This window comes from Dendrobates tinctorius, unplaced genomic scaffold, assembly GCF_039654945.1.
Source record: "Dendrobates tinctorius isolate UK_male_01 unplaced genomic scaffold, ASM3965494v1 ptg000331l, whole genome shotgun sequence".
Taxonomy (NCBI): Eukaryota; Metazoa; Chordata; class Amphibia; order Anura; family Dendrobatidae; genus Dendrobates; species Dendrobates tinctorius.
This window is the reverse complement of record NW_027361997.1, coordinates 3,382,088-3,401,586: the sequence shown is the minus strand read 5'-3', so window position 1 is coordinate 3,401,586 and position 19,499 is coordinate 3,382,088. Positions and strand designations below refer to the sequence as shown.

The following is a 19,499-nucleotide window of genomic DNA, read 5'->3' as shown; positions in this document are numbered from 1 at the left end:
TTATTAGATAAGCTGGATAGTAGAGATGATGGCAGTAGTTATTAAATATGTTAGCTAGTAGTAGAGATGATGGGAGTAGTTATTAGATAAGCTGGATAGTAGAGATGATGGGAGTAGTTATTAGATAAGCTGGATAGTAGAGATAATGGGAGTAGTTATTAGATAAGCTGGATAGTAGAGATGATGGGAGTAGTTATTAGATAAGCTGGATAGTAGAGATGATGGGAGTAGTTATTAGATAAGCTGGATAGTAGAGATGATGGGAGTAGTTATTAGATAAGCTGGATAGTAGAGATGATGGGAGTAGTTATTAGATAAGCTGGATAGTAGAGATGATGGGAGTAGTTATTAGATATGTTGGATAGGAGCAGAGATGGTGGGAGTAGTTATTATATATGTTAGCTAGTAGTAGAGATGATGGGAGTAGTTATTAGATAAGCTGGATAGTAGAGATGATGGGAGTAGTTATTAGATAAGCTGGATAGTAGAGATGATGGGAGTAGTTATTAGATAAGCTGGATAGTAGAGATGATGGGAGTAGTTATTAGATAAGCTGGATAGTAGAGATGATGGGAGTAGTTATTAGATAAGTTGGATAGTAGAGATGATGGGAGTAGTTGTTAGATATGTTAGCTAGTAGTAGAGATGATGGGAGTAGTTATTAGATAAGCTGGATAGTAGAGATGATGGGAGTAGTTATTAGATAAGCTGGATAGTAGAGATGATGGGAGTAGTTAATAGATAAGCTGGATAGTAGAGATGATGGGAGTAGTTATTAGATAAGCTGGATAGTAGAGATGATGGGAGTAGTTATTAGATATGTTAGCTAGTAGTAGAGATGATGGGAGTAGTTATTAGATAAGCTGGATAGTAGAGATGATGGGAGTAGTTATTAGATAAGCTGGATAGTAGAGATGATGGGAGTAGTTATTAGATAAGCTGGATAGTAGAGATGATGGGAGTAGTTATTAGATAAGCTGGATAGTAGAGATGATGGGAGTAGTTATTAGATATGTTGGATAGTAGAGATGATGGGAGTAGTTATTAGATAAGCTGGATAGTAGAGATGATGGGAGTAGTTATTAGATAAGCTGGATAGTAGAGATGATGGGAGTAGTTATTAGATAAGCTGGATAGTAGAGATGATGGGAGTAGTTATTAGATAAGTTGGATAGTAGAGATGATTGGAGTAGTTGTTAGATAAGCTGGATAGTAGAGATGATGGGAGTAGTTATTAGATATGTTAGCTAGTAGTAGAGATGATGGGAGTAGTTATTAGATAAGCTGGATAGTAGAGATGATGGGAGTAGTTATTAAATAAGCTGGATAGTAGAGATGATGGGAGTAGTTATTAGATATGTTGGATAGGAGCAGAGATGGTGGGAGTAGTTATTAGATATGTTAGCTAGTAGTAGAGATGATAGGAGTAGTTATTAGATAAGCTGGATAGTAGAGATGATGGGAGTAGTTATTAGATAAGCTGGATAGTAGAGATGATGGGAGTAGTTATTAAATATGTTGGATAGGAGCAGAGATGGTGGGAGTAGTTATTAGATATGTTAGCTAGTAGTAGAGATGATGGGAGTAGTTATTAGATAAGCTGGATAGTAGAGATGATGGGAGTAGTTATTAGATATGTTGGATAGGAGCAGAGATGGTGGGAGTAGTTATTAGATATGTTAGCTAGTAGTAGAGATGATGGGAGTAGTTATTAGATAAGCTGGATAGTAGAGATGATGGGAGTAGTTATTAGATAAGTTGGATAGTAGAGATGATGGGAGTAGTTATTAGATATGTTGGATAGTAGAGATGATGGGAGTAGTTATTAGATAAGCTGGATAGTAGAGATGATGGGAGTAGTTATTAGATAAGCTGGATAGTAGAGATGACGGGAGTAGTTATTAGATAAGCTGGATAGTAGAGATGATGGGAGTAGTTATTAGATATGTTGGATAGTAGAGATGATGGGAGTAGTTATTAGATATGTTGGATAGTAGAGATGATGGGAGTAGTTATTAGATAAGCTGGATAGTAGAGATGATGGGAGTAGTTATTAAATAAGCTGGATAGTAGAGATGATGGGAGTAGTTATTAGATATGTTAGCTAGTAGTAGAGATGATGGGAGTAGTTATTAGATAAGCTGGATAGTAGAGATGATGGGAGTAGTTATTAAATAAGCTGGATAGTAGAGATGATGGTAGTAGTTATTAGATATGTTGGATAGGAGCAGAGATGGTGGGAGTAGTTATTAGATATGTTAGCTAGTAGTAGAGATGATGGGAGTAGTTATTAGATAAGCTGGATAGTAGAGATGATGGGAGTAGTTATTAGATAAGCTGGATAGTAGAGATGATGGGAGTAGTTATTAGATATGTTGGATAGGAGCAGAGATGATGGGAGTAGTTATTAGTTATGTTGGATAGGAGTAGAGATGATGGGAGTAGTTATTAGATATGTTGGATAGGAGCAGAGATGGTGGGAGTAGTTATTAGATATGTTAGCTAGTAGTAGAGATGATGGGAGTAGTTATTAGATAAGCTGGATAGTAGAGATGATGGGAGTAGTTATTAGATATGTTGGATAGGAGCAGAGATGGTGGGAGTAGTTATTAGATATGTTAGCTAGTAGTAGAGATGATGGGAGTAGTTATTAGATAAGCTGGATAGTAGAGATGATGGGAGTAGTTATTAGATAAGTTGGATAGTAGAGATGATGGGAGTAGTTATTAGATATGTTGGATAGTAGAGATGATGGGAGTAGTTATTAGATAAGCTGGATAGTAGAGATGATGGGAGTAGTTATTAGATAAGCTGGATAGTAGAGATGACGGGAGTAGTTATTAGATAAGCTGGATAGTAGAGATGATGGGAGTAGTTATTAGATATGTTGGATAGTAGAGATGATGGGAGTAGTTATTAGATATGTTGGATAGTAGAGATGATGGGAGTAGTTATTAGATAAGCTGGATAGTAGAGATGATGGGAGTAGTTATTAGATATGTTAGCTAGTAGTAGAGATGATGGGAGTAGTTATTAGATAAGCTGGATAGTAGAGATGATGGGAGTAGTTATTAAATAAGCTGGATAGTAGAGATGATGGTAGTAGTTATTAGATATGTTGGATAGGAGCAGAGATGGTGGGAGTAGTTATTAGATATGTTAGCTAGTAGTAGAGATGATGGGAGTAGTTATTAGATAAGCTGGATAGTAGAGATGATGGGAGTAGTTATTAGATATGTTGGATAGGAGCAGAGATGATGGGAGTAGTTATTAGATATGTTAGCTAGTAGTAGAGATGATGGGAGTAGTTATTAGATAAGCTGGATAGTAGAGATGATGGGAGTAGTTATTAGATAAGCTGGATAGTAGAGATGATGGGAGTAGTTATTAGATATGTTGGATAGTAGAGATGATGGGAGTAGTTATTAGATATGTTGGATAGTAGAGATGATGGGAGTAGTTATTAGATAAGCTGGATAGTAGAGATGATGGGAGTAGTTATTAGATAAGCTGGATAGTAGAGATGATGGGAGTAGTTATTAGATATGTTAGCTAGTAGTAGAGATGATGGGAGTAGTTATTAGATAAGCTGGATAGTAGAGATGATGGGAGTAGTTATTAAATAAGCTGGATAGTAGAGATGATGGTAGTAGTTATTAGATATGTTGGATAGGAGCAGAGATGGTGGGAGTAGTTATTAGATATGTTAGCTAGTAGTAGAGATGATGGGAGTAGTTATTAGATAAGCTGGATAGTAGAGATGATGGGAGTAGTTATTAGATATGTTGGATAGGAGCAGAGATGATGGGAGTAGTTATTAGATATGTTAGCTAGTAGTAGAGATGATGGGAGTAGTTATTAGATAAGCTGGATAGTAGAGATGATGGGAGTAGTTATTAGATAAGCTGGATAGTAGAGATGATGGGAGTAGTTATTAGATATGTTGGATAGTAGAGATGATGGGAGTAGTTATTAGATATGTTGGATAGTAGAGATGATGGGAGTAGTTATTAGATAAGCTGGATAGTAGAGATGATGGGAGTAGTTATTAGATAAGCTGGATAGTAGAGATGATGGGAGTAGTTATTAGATATGTTGGATAGGAGCAGAGATGGTGGGAGTAGTTATTAGATATGTTGGATAGTAGAGATGATGGGAGTAGATAATATACAGTATATTAATCTAGAATAGATTGTATATGCTATATATTGTGGCTAAGGCATAGAGCAGATAGAGTGACTGGTGTTGGGATTGGGCATGCTGGGCTTTGCCGTTCTACAGAGGGGTGGCAGGTGAGGGCTGGGAGGAGGCAGGCTGCTATATACATATGGTGGGGGGAGGAGCACTCACATCCGCTCTTCTGTCCCTCCGCTTGCAGTGAGGTGAACAGCCCGCGACGCCCTGCACCCAAGAAGTGCCTAACAGCAGTGGAGAGTCGGACAGTCGTGCGCATGCGCGGACCGGAAGTCAGTGGAGAGTGTGCAGATGTGGTGCGCTTACTGTGCTGTGAGAAGTCCTGGTTGTCACTGACAACTCTGATTGCTTTCTTCTCTGTACTGTACAGTGTCCATTTTAGGACATGATCATATATCAAAATCAAACATCAGAAAGACTCTGTCTGATACCTGATTTCTCTACCCTAACCCTATAGGGATCGCTACCTGTCGCAGCACATGAGGGCAATATGACCAAGGGCCATGGAGAAATAGGCCAGATAGCCCACATTATTAGCCTTCCTGCAGGGGCCTCCTTCCATCTCCGAGCACCGGTGCACTGACTGCACAGCCGGTATACGTCCGCCCCTGCTGATAGGCATCTTGGATGGACTTGGAAATCTGGGGCCGAATAATCCTTTCTGAAAGTTTCGTGTAATCTCTGCCTGACTGACAGCTGCTCCGTGCCCCTCCTGCCCCTGCTCTCCTCCCCTGCTCTATACAAGCTGCAGCTGTCACTTCCACTCGGTGGATGGAGACTGAAGATCCATCAGGAGGTCTATCACTTTTTAAATGGACTCTTACAATGCTCATTTTGTTACCAGGATTAAGCAACCTCATGGATTTCCAAAGTAAGTTTACAAGTTTCATCAGGTCTAAAATATGTGTTCAATAATGTATGCAGTTTGGGAAATTTGGGACTGATCAGATTTAAAGAAGCAGCCTATAATTCTGTCCACATTGTATCATATCTGATGGCGAAGACATGTAACTCCTTGTCTATGATTTAGCCCAGGGCTACCAAGCAGTCTTCTGTTCTGTATGAATGGAGGAGAAGGCAATCTGGTCAGATATTTAGCGAAGTTCACAGCGTCCTTTAAAACAACCAGTTTGCCTGATGCTTATGCCGCAATTTTAATGTGAATAACAAGTTATCAAATATGTATAGTATGAAATGTATGGGGTGGTTATGTGTGAGCGATGGCTGAGTGTACTATGAAATGTATGGGGTGTTATGTGCGAGCGATGGCTGTGTGTGTAGTATGAAATGTTTGGGTTGGTTGTGTGTGTAGTATGAAATGTATGGGGTGGTTATGTGTGAGCGATTGCTGTGTGTAGTATGAAATGTATGGGGTGGTTATGTGCGAGCGATGGCTGTGTGTAGTATGAAATGTATGGGGTGGTTATGTACGAGCGATGGCTGTGTGTAGTATGAAATGTATGCGGTGGATATGTGTGCAGTATGAAATGTATGGGGTGGTTATGTGTTGTATGAAATCTATGGTGTGGTTATGTGTGAGCGATGGCTGTGTGTAGTATGAAATGTATGGGGTGGTTATGTGTGTAGTATGAAATGTATGGGGTGGTTATGTGCGAGCGATGGCTGTGTGTAGTATGAAATGTATGCAGTGGATATTTGTGTAGTATGAAATGTATGGGGTGGTTATGTGTGAGCGATGGCTGTGTGTAGTATGAAATGTATGGGGTAGTTATTTGTGAGCGATGGCTGTGTGTAGTATGAAATGTATGGGGTGGTTATGCGTGAGCGATGGCTTTTTGTGTAGTATGAAATGTTTGGGTTGGATGTGTGTGTAGTATGAAGTGTATGGGGTGGTTATGTGCGAGCAATGGCTATGTGTGTAGTATGAAATGTATGGGGTGGTTATGTGTGATTGATGGCTTTTTGTGTAGTATGAAATGTTTGGGTTGGATGTGTGTGTAGTATGAAGTGTATGGGGTGGTTATGTGCGAGCGATGGCTGTGTGTAGTATGAAATGTATGGGGTGGTTATGTGTATAGTATGAAATGTTTGGGGTGGTTATGTGTGTAGTATGAAATGTTTGGGGTGGTTATGTGTGTAGTATGAAATGTATGGGGTGGTTATGTGTGTAGTATGAAATGTATGGGGTGGTTATGTGTGAGCGATGGCTGTGTGTAATATGAAATGTATGGGGTGGTTATGTGTGAGGGATGGCTGTGTGTGTAGTATGAAATGTATGGGGTGGTTATGTGTGTAGTATGAAATGTAGGGGGTGGTTATGTGTGAGCGATGGCTTTGTGTGTAGTATGAAATGTATGGGGTGGTTATGTGAGAGCGATGGCTTTGTGTGTAGTATGAAATATATGGGGTGGTTATGTGTGAGCGATGGCTGTGTGTAGTATGAAATGTATGGGGTGGTTAAGTGTGAGCGATGGCTGTGTGTAGTATGAAATGTATGAGGTGGTTATGTGTGAGCGATGGCTTTGTGTGTAGTAGGAAATGTATGGGGTGGTTATGTGTGTAGTATGAAATGTATGGGGTGGTTATGTGTGTAGTATGAAATGTATGGGGTGGTTATGTGCGAGCGATGGCTGTGTGTAGTATGAAATGTATGGGGTAGTTATTTGTGAGCGATGGCTGTGTGTAGTATGAAATGTATGGGGTGGTTATGCGTGAGCGATGGCTTTTTGTGTAGTATGAAATGTTTGGGTTGGATGTGTGTGTAGTATGAAGTGTATGGGGTGGTTATGTGCGAGCAATGGCTATGTGTGTAGTATGAAATGTATGGGGTGGTTATGTGTGATTGATGGCTTTTTGTGTAGTATGAAATGTTTGGGTTGGATGTGTGTGTAGTATGAAGTGTATGGGGTGGTTATGTGCGAGCGATGGCTGTGTGTAGTATGAAATGTATGGGGTGGTTATGTGTATAGTATGAAATGTTTGGGGTGGTTATGTGTGTAGTATGAAATGTTTGGGGTGGTTATGTGTGTAGTATGAAATGTATGGGGTGGTTATGTGTGTAGTATGAAATGTATGGGGTGGTTATGTGTGAGCGATGGCTGTGTGTAATATGAAATGTATGGGGTGGTTATGTGTGAGGGATGGCTGTGTGTGTAGTATGAAATGTATGGGGTGGTTATGTGTGTAGTATGAAATGTAGGGGGTGGTTATGTGTGAGCGATGGCTTTGTGTGTAGTATGAAATGTATGGGGTGGTTATGTGAGAGCGATGGCTTTGTGTGTAGTATGAAATATATGGGGTGGTTATGTGTGAGCGATGGCTGTGTGTAGTATGAAATGTATGGGGTGGTTAAGTGTGAGCGATGGCTGTGTGTAGTATGAAATGTATGAGGTGGTTATGTGTGAGCGATGGCTTTGTGTGTAGTAGGAAATGTATGGGGTGGTTATGTGTGTAGTATGAAATGTATGGGGTGGTTATGTGTGTAGTATGAAATGTATGGGGTGGTTATGTGCGAGCGATGGCTGTGTGTAGTATGAAATGTATGGGGTGGTTATGTGTGAGCGATGGCTGTGTGTAGTATGAAATGTATGGGGTGGTTATGTGTGAGCGATGGCTGTGTGTAGTATGAAATGTATGGGGTGGTTAGGTGTGAGCGATGGCTGTGTGTAGTATAAAATGTATGGGGTGGTTATGTGTGAGCGATGGCTGTGTGTAGTATAAAATGTATGGGGTGGTTATGTGTGAGCGATGGCTGTGTGTGTAGTATGAAATGTTTGGGTTGGTTGTGTGTGTAGTATGAAATGTATGGGGTGGTTATGTGCGAGCGATTGCTGTGTGTAGTATGAAATGTATGGGGTGGTTATGTGCGAGCGATGGCTGTGTGTAGTATGAAATGTATGGGGTGGTTATGTGTGAGCGATGGCTGTGTGTAGTATGAAATGTATGGGGTGGTTAGCTGTGAGCGATGGCTGTGTGTAGTATAAAATGTATGGGGTGGTTATGTGTGAGCGATGGCTGTGTGTAGTATGAAATGTATGGGGTGGTTATGTGTGAGCGATGGCTGTGTGTAGTATGAAATGTATGGGGTGGTTATGTGCGAGCGATGGCTGTGTGTAGTATGAAATGTATGGGGTGGTTATGTACGAGCGATGGCTGTGTGTAGTATGAAATGTATGCAGTGGATATGTGTGTAGTATGAAATGTATGGGGTGGTTATGTGTAGTATGAAATGTATGGGGTGGTTATGTGTGAGCGATGGCTGTGTGTAGTATGAAATGTATGGGGTGGTTATGTATATAGTATGAAATGTATGGGGTGGTTATGTGCGAGCGATGGCTGTGTGTAGTATGAAATGTATGCAGTGGATATTTGTGTAGTATGAAATGTATGGGGTGGTTATGTGTGAGCGATGGCTATGTGTGTAGTATGAAATGTATGGGGTAGTTATTTGTGAGCGATGGCTGTGTGTAGTATGAAATGTATGGGGTGGTTATGCGTGAGCGATGGCTGTGTGTAGCATGATATGTATGGGGTTGTTATGTGCGAGCAATGGCTATGTGTGTAGTATGAAATGTATGGGGTGGTTATGTGTGATTGATGGCTTTTTGTGTAGTATGAAATGTTTGGGTTGGATGTGTGTGTATTATGAAGTGTATGGGGTGGTTATGTGTGAGCGATGGCTTTGTGTGTAGTATGAAATGTATGGGGTGGTTATGTGAGAGCGATGGCTTTGTGTGTAGTATGAAATGTATGAGGTGGTTATGTGTGAGCGATGGCTGTGTGTAGTAGGAAATGTATGAGGTGGTTATGTGTGAGCGATGGCTGTGTGTAGTAGGAAATGTATGAGGTGGTTATGTGTGAGCGATGGCTGTGTGTAGTAGGAAATGTATGGGGTGGTTTTGTGTGTAGTATGAAATGTATGGGGTGGTTATGTGTGAGCGATGGCTTTGTGTGTAGTATGAAATGTATGGGGTGGTTATGTGTGAGCGATGGCTGTGTGTGTAGTATGAAATGTTTGGGTTGGTTATGTGCGAGCGATGGCTTTGTGTAGTATGAAATGTATGGGGTGGTTATGTGCGAGCGATGGCTGTGTGTAGTATGAAATGTTTGCGGTGGATATGTGTGTAGTATGAAATGTATGGAGTGGTTATGCGTGAGCGATGTTCATGTGTGTAGTATGAAATGTATGCAGTGGTTATGTGCGAGCGATGGCTATGTGTGTAGTATGAAATGTATGGGGTGGTTATGTGTGATTGATGGCTATGTTTGTAGTATGAAATGTTTGGGTTGGATGTGTGTGTAGTATGAAATGTATGGGGTGGTTATGTGTGAGCTATTGCTGTGTGTAGTATGAAATGTATGGGGTGATTATGTGTATAGTATGAAATGTATGGGGTTGTTATGTGCGAGCGATGGCTGTGTGTAGTATGAAATGTATGCGGTGGATATTTGTGTAGTATGAAATGTATGGGGTAGTTATTTGTGAGCGATGGCTGTGTGTAGTATGGGGTGGTTATGTGCGAGCGATGGCTGTGTGTAGTATGAAATGTATGGGGTGGTAATGCATGAGCGATGGCTGTGTGTAGTATGATATGTATGGGGTGGTTATGTGCGAGCGATGGCTATGTGTGTAGTATGAAATGTATGGGGTGGTTATGTGCGAGCGATGGCTATGTGTGTAGTATGAAATGTTTGGGTTGGATGTGTGTGTAGTGTGAAATGTTTGGGTTGGATGTGTGTGTAGTATGAAGTGTATGGGGTGGTTATGTGCGAGCGATGGCTGTGTGTAGTATGAAATGTATGGGGTGGTTATATGCGAGCGATGGCTGTGTGTAGTATGAAATGTATGCGGTGGATGTGTGTGTAGTATGAAATGTATGGGGTGGTTGTGTGTAGTATGAAATGTATGGGGTAGTTATTTGTGAGCGATGGCTGTGTGTAGTATGAAATGTATGGGGTGGTTATGTGTGAGTGTTGGCTGTGTGTAGTATGAAATGTATGGGGTGGTTATGCGTGAGCGATGGCTGTGTGTAGTATGAAATGTATGGGGTGGTTATGTGCGAGCGATGGCTATGTGTGTAGTATGAAATGTATGGGGTGGTTATGTGTGATGGCTTTTTGTGTAGTATGAAATGTTTGGGTTGGATGTGTGTGTAGTATGAAGTGTATGGGGTGGTTATGTGCGAGCGATTGCTGTGTGTAGTATGAAATGTATGGGGTGGTTATGTGTGAGCGATGGCTGTGTGTAGTATGAAATGTATGCGGTGGATATGTGTGTAGTATGAAATGTATGCGGTGGATATGTGTGTAGTATGAAATGTATGGGGTGGTTATGTGCGAGCGATGGCTGTGTGTAGTATGAAATGTATGCGGTGGATATGTGTGTAGTATGAAATGTATGGGGTGGTTATGTGTGTAGTATGAAATGTATGGGGTGGTTATGTGTGAGCGATGGCTGTGTGTAGTATGAAATGTATGGTGTGGTTATGTGCGAGCGATGGCTGTGTGTAGTATGAAATGTATGGAGTGGTTATGCGTGAGCGATGTTCATGTGTGTAGTATGAAATGTATGCAGTGGTTATGTGCGAGCGATGGCTATGTGTGTAGTATGAAATGTATGGGGTGGTTATGTGTGATTGATGGCTATGTTTGTAGTATGAAATGTTTGGGTTGAATGTGTGTGTAGTATGAAATGTATGGGGTGGTTATGTGTGAGCGATTGCTGTGTGTAGTATGAAATGTATGGGGTGGTTATGTGTATAGTATGAAATGTATGGGGTTGTTATGTGCGAGCGATGGCTGTGTGTAGTATGAAATGTATGCGGTGGATATTTGTGTAGTATGAAATGTATGGGGTAGTTATTTGTGAGCGATGGCTATGTGTAGTATGAAATGTATGGGGTGGTTATGTGCGAGCGATGGCTGTGTGTAGTATGAAATGTATGGGGTGGTTATGCATGAGCGATGGCTGTGTGTAGTATGAAATGTATGGGGTGGTTATGTGTGAGCGATGGCTGTGTGTAGTATGAAATGTATGGGGTGGTTATGTGTATAGTATGAAATGTATGGCGTGGTTATGTGCGAGCGATGGCTGTGTGTAGTATGAAATGTATGCGGTGGATATGTGTGTAGTATGAAATGTATGGGGTGGTTATGTGTGTAGTAGGAAATGTATGGGGTGGTTATGTGTGAGCGATGGCTGTGTGTAGTATGAAATGTATGCGGTGGATATGTGTGTAGTATGAAATGTATGGGGTGGTTATGTGCGAGCGATGGCTGTGTGTAGTATGAAATGTATGCGGTGGATATGTGTGTAGTATGAAATGTATGGGGTGGTTATGTGTGTAGTAGGAAATGTATGGGGTGGTTATGTGTGAGCAATGGCTGTGTGTAGTATGAAATGTATGGTGTGGTTATGTGCGAGCGATGGCTGTGTGTAGTATGAAATGTATGGAGTGGTTATGCGTGAGCGATGTTCATGTGTGTAGTATGAAATGTATGGGGTGGTTATGTGCGAGCGATGGCTGTGTGTAGTATGAAATGTATGGGGTGGTTATGCATGAGCGATGGCTGTGTGTAGTATGATATGTATGGGGTGGTTATGTGCGAGCGATGGCTGTGTGTAGTATTAAATGTATGGGGTGGTTATGTGTGATTGATGGCTATGTGTGTAGCAGGGCTGTGGAGTCGGTAAGCCAAACCTGCGACTCCGACTCCTCAATCTCCCTTACACCGACTCCAACTCCGACTCCACGACTCCGACTCCGACTCCCACACATATTGCTTATATTTAAGTGAAAAATTTATTGTAGTACAATGTGAACCTCAGACATTTAATCATTTTTATGATCCAATAATCAAGATATTTAGATAGAACAGAATATATATTGGTGTACTACCCGGTTTTCATTCTTTTTGGTACAGATATGATAAGGATAGACAGATATGGATAAATGGATATATAGATAGAGCAGATTTCTAATCTGCTTTTGCTATTGAAAACATTATCTATGAGCTCAAAAACCTTTCAGGTGATGCGGTTTTTTAAAAAGATGATCAGCTTTTGCAGCTGAAAAACGTATCCTCAAAAAACACAGGAAAAACGCTGTGTGTGAATGTAGCCTTAGATCAGGAATAGAACAGCCATTTATAGGACATTTCATAACTTTCCCAAACTCCTATGAAAAAATATTCAGCACATCCTGCATTGAATTACTGTACCCAATTTATTATATATTTTAGGAGTCGGAGTCGGTCCATTTTATACCGACTCCAACTCCGACTCCGACTCCACCAAAATGAGCACCGACTCCGACTCCACGACTTCGACTCCGACTCCACAGCCCAGTATGAAATGTTTGGGTTGGATGTGTGTGTAGTGTGAAATGTTTGGGTTGGATGTGTGTGTAGTATGAAGTGTATGGGGTGGTTATGTGCGAGCGATGGCTGTGTGTAGTATGAAATGTATGGGGTGGTTATGTGTGAGCGATGGCTGTGTGTAGTATGAAATGTATGGGGTGGTTATGTGCGAGCGATGGCTGTGTGTAGTATGAAATGTATGCAGTGGATATTTGTGTAGTATGAAATGTATGGGGTGGTTATGTGTATAGTATGAAATGTATGGGGTGGTTATGTGCGAGCGATGGCTGTGTGTAGTATGAAATGTATGCTGTGGATATGTGTGTAGTATGAAATGTATGGGGTGGTTATGTGTGTAGTATGAAATGTATGGGGTGGTTATGTGCGAGCGATGGCTGTGTGTAGTATGAAATGTATGGGGTGGTTATGCGTGAGCGATGTTCATGTGTGTAGTATGAAATGTATGGGGTGGTTAGGTGTGAGCGATGGCTGTGTGTAGTATGAAATGTATGGGGTGGTTAGGTGTGAGCGATGGCTGTGTGTAGTATGAAATGTATGGGGTGGTTAGGTGTGAGCGATGGCTGTGTGTAGTATGAAATGTATGGGGTGGTTATGTGCGAGCGATGGCTTTGTGTTTAGTATGAAATGTATGGGGTGGTTATGTGTGTAGTATGATATGTATGGGGTGGTTATGTGCGAGCGATGGCTGTGTGTAGTATGAAATGTATGCGGTGGATATGTGTGTAGTATGAAATGTATGGGGTGGTTATGTGTGTAGTATGAAATGTATGGGATGGTTATGTGCGAGCGATGGCTGTGTGTAGTATGAAATGTATGGGGTGGTTATGTGTGTAGTATGAAATGTATGGGATGGTTATGTGCGAGCGATGGCTGTGTGTAGTATGAAATGTATGGGGTGGTTATTGCTCATTAACTTTGCATATTGCTTGCTATTTAACCATTTATCTCCCTGCCAGGAGTTAACCACTTGTTAAATTAAAACTGTTACATTTGTTAACCCTTGCTCTGACTTCTGTCCGTCACTGCATCCCGCACCCTGCTTGCCATGTGCATGTATGTTTGTGTGTATCTATATGTGAGGGGTCAGATATTGCAGAAGGGGGGAGCTGGGGTATGAAGTGCCACTGGCAGCAGATAATGATGTCACGGTAGCTGAAGTGGGTGGCTGGATCCCTCGGCACTTCTCTCGTGTCCACAATTGTCAATAGTGGGAGGTGGAACTTGTGGATGGTATACGAGCCCCCAAGGGAAATCCTGTTGTGGTGTCTGGGTGCAGGTTTTGGAGCATCCGTGGTGTTTGTGCAATCTCAAGAAGCCAGGCACACAGGTGAACTTGTAAACATAACAATTTTACTGAAAGAGTTAATGGGGTACAGTCTCTCTCTTAGGCCGGGGTCACACTTGCGAGTGTGATGCAAGAAACTCACATCAGTACCCGACACTGCTGCCAACACTCGGGACCGGAGTGTGCAGCTGCATGTATTTCTATGCAGTCGCAGCTGCGGTCCTGAGTGCCGGGTGTTGATGCGAGAGACTCGTGCGAGTTTCTTGTACCATACTCGCAAGTGTGAACTCAGCCTTAAAGGTAAAGTTCACAGTATATTGTGCATATGGAAGTAATGATTCTCTCCTCATGAGACAAGTGAGGTTATGGCCTCTCAAGGCAGCTGGAGCAGAGTTTTCTTCACAAGTTATTAGAGGAAGTGCTCTGTGCAGTCCAAGAAATTATACACTGATGGAGGGACCTTCACAGATTGGCTCACTGTGGAAACACACTAAAATGTGGAAGTACTCACGATTTCGAGCCTACCATTCCCTATTGCAGGGGGTAGGATAAACCAGGGTTCCCCAACTCCAGTCCTCAAGGCCCACCAACAGGTCATGTTTTCAGGATTTCCTTAGTATTGCCCAGGTGATAATTCCATCACTTGTTCAATACAAAGGGAATCCTGACAACATGACCTGTTGGTGGCCCTTGAGGACTGGAGTTGGGGAACACTGGGTTAAACAAAGTCGGTGGCATGGCAGCCACTTGTATCTTGTCCTGGCTAGAAGCAAACAGGATATCCAGCATGCAGGAGAGCACATGTGCAGCTTTATCTCTGACCAGAAAACTTCACTCCTTTTGTGGAGGTGATTATTGGAGAAAAATGTCCCCTCAGCGTGGGAATCACATGGAAAACTATGATAGGAGCAGAAGTGTTTGCTCTCTCAGGCAGCTTGAACTGCCCAGAGCTGGAAGTTACCTCAGGAAGCCTGTGAGCCCTGATCTGGGAGCTTGTTGTGAGGAGAATAATCACTTAACTTTCATATACACATTGGCCAGTAGATGGCAGCAAAGCACATTTATGAGTCATCTGTATAGAATGTACATTTTCTAACTCGCAGTGCCCAAACTTATTCTGACACACTGGAACAAATCTACTGCCACACGACAACTGCCTCATTCAGCAGCAGTAGAACACGTACCGGGATATCACATGTGTATGTACAGTTGTGTGAAAAAGTGTTTGCCCCTTCCTGATTTCCTACTCTTTTGCAGGTTTGTCTCACTTAAATGTTTCAGATCACCAAACAAATTTAAATATTAGACAAAGATGACACAGGTAATCACATAATGCAGTTTTCAAATTAAGGTCTATATTATTCAGGGAAAGGGAAATCCAAACCTAGAGGGCACTGTGTGAAAAACTGATGTAAAACATAAATTAACTGTGGTTTATCAAACTTTTTGGGAAGCTGAGTTCAAACTCCCTAGCCACACCCAGGCCCGATTACTGCCACACCTGTTCTTAATCAAGAAATCCCTTAACCCCCTAACGTCCCATGGCCAAGTGTCAGTTCCCACACCAGGACGGTGAGACAATGGCCGTCATGCGTTTAAACTATCACTGCGTGTAAACATGCAGTGACAGTTCAGTGCCGACAGCTGTCTTTGACAGCTGAGAGGCACAGCAACGGGTGCAAGGACCCGTGCCATCGGTCCCCGCACTCAGATCGCTGTGATTGGTCTGTCAATCTGACTGACCAATAACAGCATGATTGCACAGGAGATGCTGAAATAATCTCCCGCCCGGTCAATGCAGGAGTCCAGTGCTGCCAGTGGCTAAGCTTCTGCACTAGTAGCCAGGAGCAGCGTCAGCGTGGCCCCTGGCTGTTAACCCCCTAATTGCTGTGATCACAGCGTTCAGGAGAGAAGCAGAGGGACGGGAGCTCCCTCTGCCTTCAGATCGGCACCCCGCGACGTCATAGCGGGGCATGATCGTTGCCATGGTGACCCGGGGTTGTCATGATGACCGCGGGGTCATCAAGCCTCTGAGATCATGCTCACAGCTTGGTGCCAGAAGCCTTCAGCGTAAGTATAATGCACTGCAATGCTAGTGCAGTGCAATGTATTATACCTTCAATCAAAGTGAAAAAAGTGAGAGTTCCATAAAGGGACTAGGTAAAAAAGAAGTCCAGAATTATAGTGGGCTAAAGAAACTACTGCTCTCTTTTAATACTCCTGGCGCTCCTCTGACCGTTTACTCACATCGTCCTAGGTAAAAAAAAAAAAAAAAAAAGGATTTTTAAAAAAATTATGTAAAAAAATTACATAATAAAAAATCCACTAATAAATACACATTTTATGTAAAAAAAAAAAAAAAAAAAAAGTACACGTTTGGTATCACCTCGTCCGTAAAAATCCGATCTACAAGTGTCACACTAGTTAACCCCTTCAGTGAACGCCGTTTGCTAAAAGTGGAAAAAAACGCAATCAAAAAGACGAATGTAAATAAAAATAGTATCACTGAAAATGTCATCTTCTCCCGCAGAAAACAAGCCGCCATACAGCTCCATCAGCGGAAAAATAAAAAAGTTCTAGCTCTCAGAAAAAAGCAATGCTAAAATAATTATTTTTTCAATAAAAGTTTTTATTGTATAAAAGCGCCAAAACATAAAAAACAGTATAAATGTGGCATCGCTGTAATCGCACTGACCCAAAGAATAAAACTGCCTTATTAATTTTACCACATGTGGAATGGAGATAAAAAAAAAAGTTATTCTTGAATTTCTGTTTTTTGTTCATTCTGGAGGAGCTGAGGAAACATGAGGAGGAGACTTTAGGAGATGATCTCTTTCGTCCTATGGAAGCGAAGGGAAAAGTAGATGAGCATGGATGATATTTTGGTCTTCCTCAAAGGATTAATGGGCGTGGACCACAGACCTTATTTTAACCCCTTTCCTACAATGGACATAATATTCCGTCCATGTGACCTGGAACCTAAGTCCCATGGACGGAATATTACGTCATAGCAATCAGCGGTGCCCACGTGGTGAGCGCCGCTGATCGCGGCCGGGTGTCAGCTGATTATCACAGCTGACACTCGGCACAATGTCGGGGGCGGTCACGGATCGCCCCCGACACGTTAACCCCTGGCACACCGCGATCAAACACGATCGCGGTGTACCGGGGGTTAAAGGGAAGCATCGGCAGGGAGGGGGCTCCCTCCGTGCTTCCCTGAGCCCCCTACAGCAGCGCAATGTGCAGCGCTGCTGCGGGGGCTCCATCCCTGCAGGTCCCCGAATCCAAGATGGCGACGGGGACCTTCGGGGGCCTGCAGGGAGCTGGCTTCCTCAGTGCCTGCAAAGCGCAGGCATGAGGAAGCCTTCTGCAGTGCCTGTGACAGATCGCTGATCTGTCACAGTGATCTGTGATGTGACAGATCAGTGATCTGTCACAGTACAGTGATGTCCCACCTGGGACAATGTAATAAAGTTAAAAAAAAAAAAAAAAGTGCAAAAATAATTTTGAAAAAAATCGCTAAATAAATTAAAAAAAAAAAAAAAAAAAAAATCCCTAATAAACTCATTTTTTGGAAATAAAAAAAAAACAATAAAAGTACACATATTAGGTATAGCCGTGTCTGTAACGACCCGCCCTATAAAACTGTTCCATTAGTTAACCCCTTTAGCAAACCCCTTAAAAAATAAAAATAAAAAACGAAGCAAAAAGTAAAGATTTATTATCATACCGCCAAACAAAAAGTGCAGTAACGCACGATCAAAAAGACGCATATAAATATGCATGGTACCGCTGAAAACGTCATCTTGTCCCGCAAAAAAACAGCCGCCATACAGCATCATCAGCGAAAAAATAAAAAAGTTATAGCTCGCAGAATAAAGCGATGCAAAAATAATTATTTTTTATATAAAATTGTTTTCATTGCATAAAAGCGCTAAAATATAAAAAAAACCAAATGAGGTATCGCTGTAATCGTACTGACCCGAAGAATAAAACCGTTTTATCAATTTTACCGCACGCGGAACGGTGTAAACGCACCCCCCAAAAGAAATTCATGAAACGCTGGTTTTTGTTCATTCTGCGTCACAAAAATGTCACGTGCCCGAAAATGGTACCAATAAAAACGTCAACTCATCCCGCAAAAAATAAGACCTCACATGACTCAGTGGGTCAAAATATGGAAAAATTATAGCTCTCAATATGTGGTGATGCAAAAACTATTTTTACAATAAAAAGCGTCTTTTAGCGTGTGACAGCCGCCAAACATAAAAACCGCCATAAATAGTAAATCAAACCCCCCGTTATCACCCCCTTAGTTAGGGAAAAATAATAAAATTATTGTATTAATTTCCATTTTCCGGCTAGGGCTAGGGCTGAGATTAGGGTTAGGGTTGGAGTTAGAATTGGGGGGGTTTCCACTGTTTGGGCACATCAGGTGCTCTCCAAACGCAACATGGCGTCTGATCTCAATTCCAGCCAATTCTGCGTTGAAAAAGTCAAATGGTGCTCCTTCCCTTCCAAACTCTGCCATGCGCTCAAACAGTGTGTTACCCCCACATATGGGGTATCAGCCTACTCAGGACAAATTGCAAAACAACTTTTGGGGTCCAATTTCTCCTGTTACCCTTAAGAAAATTAAAAATTGGGGGCAAAAATATCATTTTTGTGGAAAAAAATGTTTTTTTTATTTTCACATCCGGGCATTATAAACTTCTGTGAAGCACTTGGGGGTTCAAAGTGCTCACCACACATCTAGATAAGTTCCTTGCGGAGTCTATTTTCCAAAATGGGGTCACTTTTGGGGAGTTTGAATAGTTTAGGCACATCAGAGGAGCTCTCCAAACGCACATCACACCCGCAGACCATTCCATCAAAGTCTGCATTCCAAAACGTCACTACTTCCCTTCCGAGCCCCGACGTGTGCCCATACAGTAGTTTTCTCCCACGTATGAGGTATCAGCGTACTCAGGACAAATTGGACAACAACTTTTGGGGTCCAATTTCTCCTGGTACCCTTGGGAAAATAAAAAAATTGGTGACTAAATGATCATGTTTGTGGAAAAAATACGATTGTTTTATTTTCATGCCCGGGCATTATAAACTTCTGTGAAGCCCTTGGGGGTTCAAAGTGCTCACCACACATCTAGATAAGTTCCTTGGGGGGTCTAGTTTCCAAAATGGTGTCATTTGTGGGGGGTTTCCACTGTTTTGGTACATCAGGGGCTTTCCAACCGCGACATGGTGTCCGATCTCCATTCCAGCCAAAAACGTCAAATGGTGCTGCTTCCCTTCCGAGCTCTGCCATGCCCAAATAGTCGTTTACACCTACATATGGGGTATCAGCGTACTCAGGACAAATTGCACAATAACTTTTAGGGTCCTGTTACTCTTGGAAAAATAAGAATTGAGGGTGAAAAGATCTTTTTTGTGGAAAAAAAAAAATGATTTTTTTTTAATTGTACTGCTGTACGTTATAAACTTCTGTGAAGCCCTTGGGGGTTCAAAGTTCTCACCACATATCTAGATAAGTTCCTTGGGGGGACTAGTTTCCAAAATGGGGTCACTTGTGGGGGGTTGCCACTGTTTAGGCACATCAGGGGCTCTCCAAACGTGACATGGCGTCCGATCTGAATTCCAGCCAATTTTGCATTGAAAAAGTCAAACGGCGCTCCATCCCTTC

At 42.0% G+C, this 19,499-nt stretch overlaps 2 protein-coding genes across 8 annotated transcripts in view; one reads left to right on the top strand and one right to left on the bottom strand.

The window, feature by feature from the left end:
* Positions 1-4,449, bottom strand: part of LOC141074261 (oocyte zinc finger protein XlCOF8.4-like) — a 53,979-nt gene extending 49,530 nt beyond the window's left edge. For both annotated transcript variants that reach the window (XM_073561883.1, XM_073561884.1), the window contains exon 1: positions 4,351-4,449. The gene's annotated coding sequence lies outside the window, so the exon portion shown is untranslated. The remainder of the gene's footprint in view (positions 1-4,350) is intronic.
* Positions 4,378-19,499, top strand: part of LOC141074241 (uncharacterized) — a 122,032-nt gene continuing 106,910 nt past the window's right edge. For 5 of the 6 annotated variants that reach the window (XM_073561850.1, XM_073561848.1, XM_073561849.1 and 2 more), the window contains exon 1: positions 4,415-5,065. The gene's annotated coding sequence lies outside the window, so the exon portion shown is untranslated. Of the gene's footprint in view, positions 5,066-19,499 lie in introns of all 6 variants that reach the window. The other variant, XM_073561847.1, reaches the window with a different exon arrangement.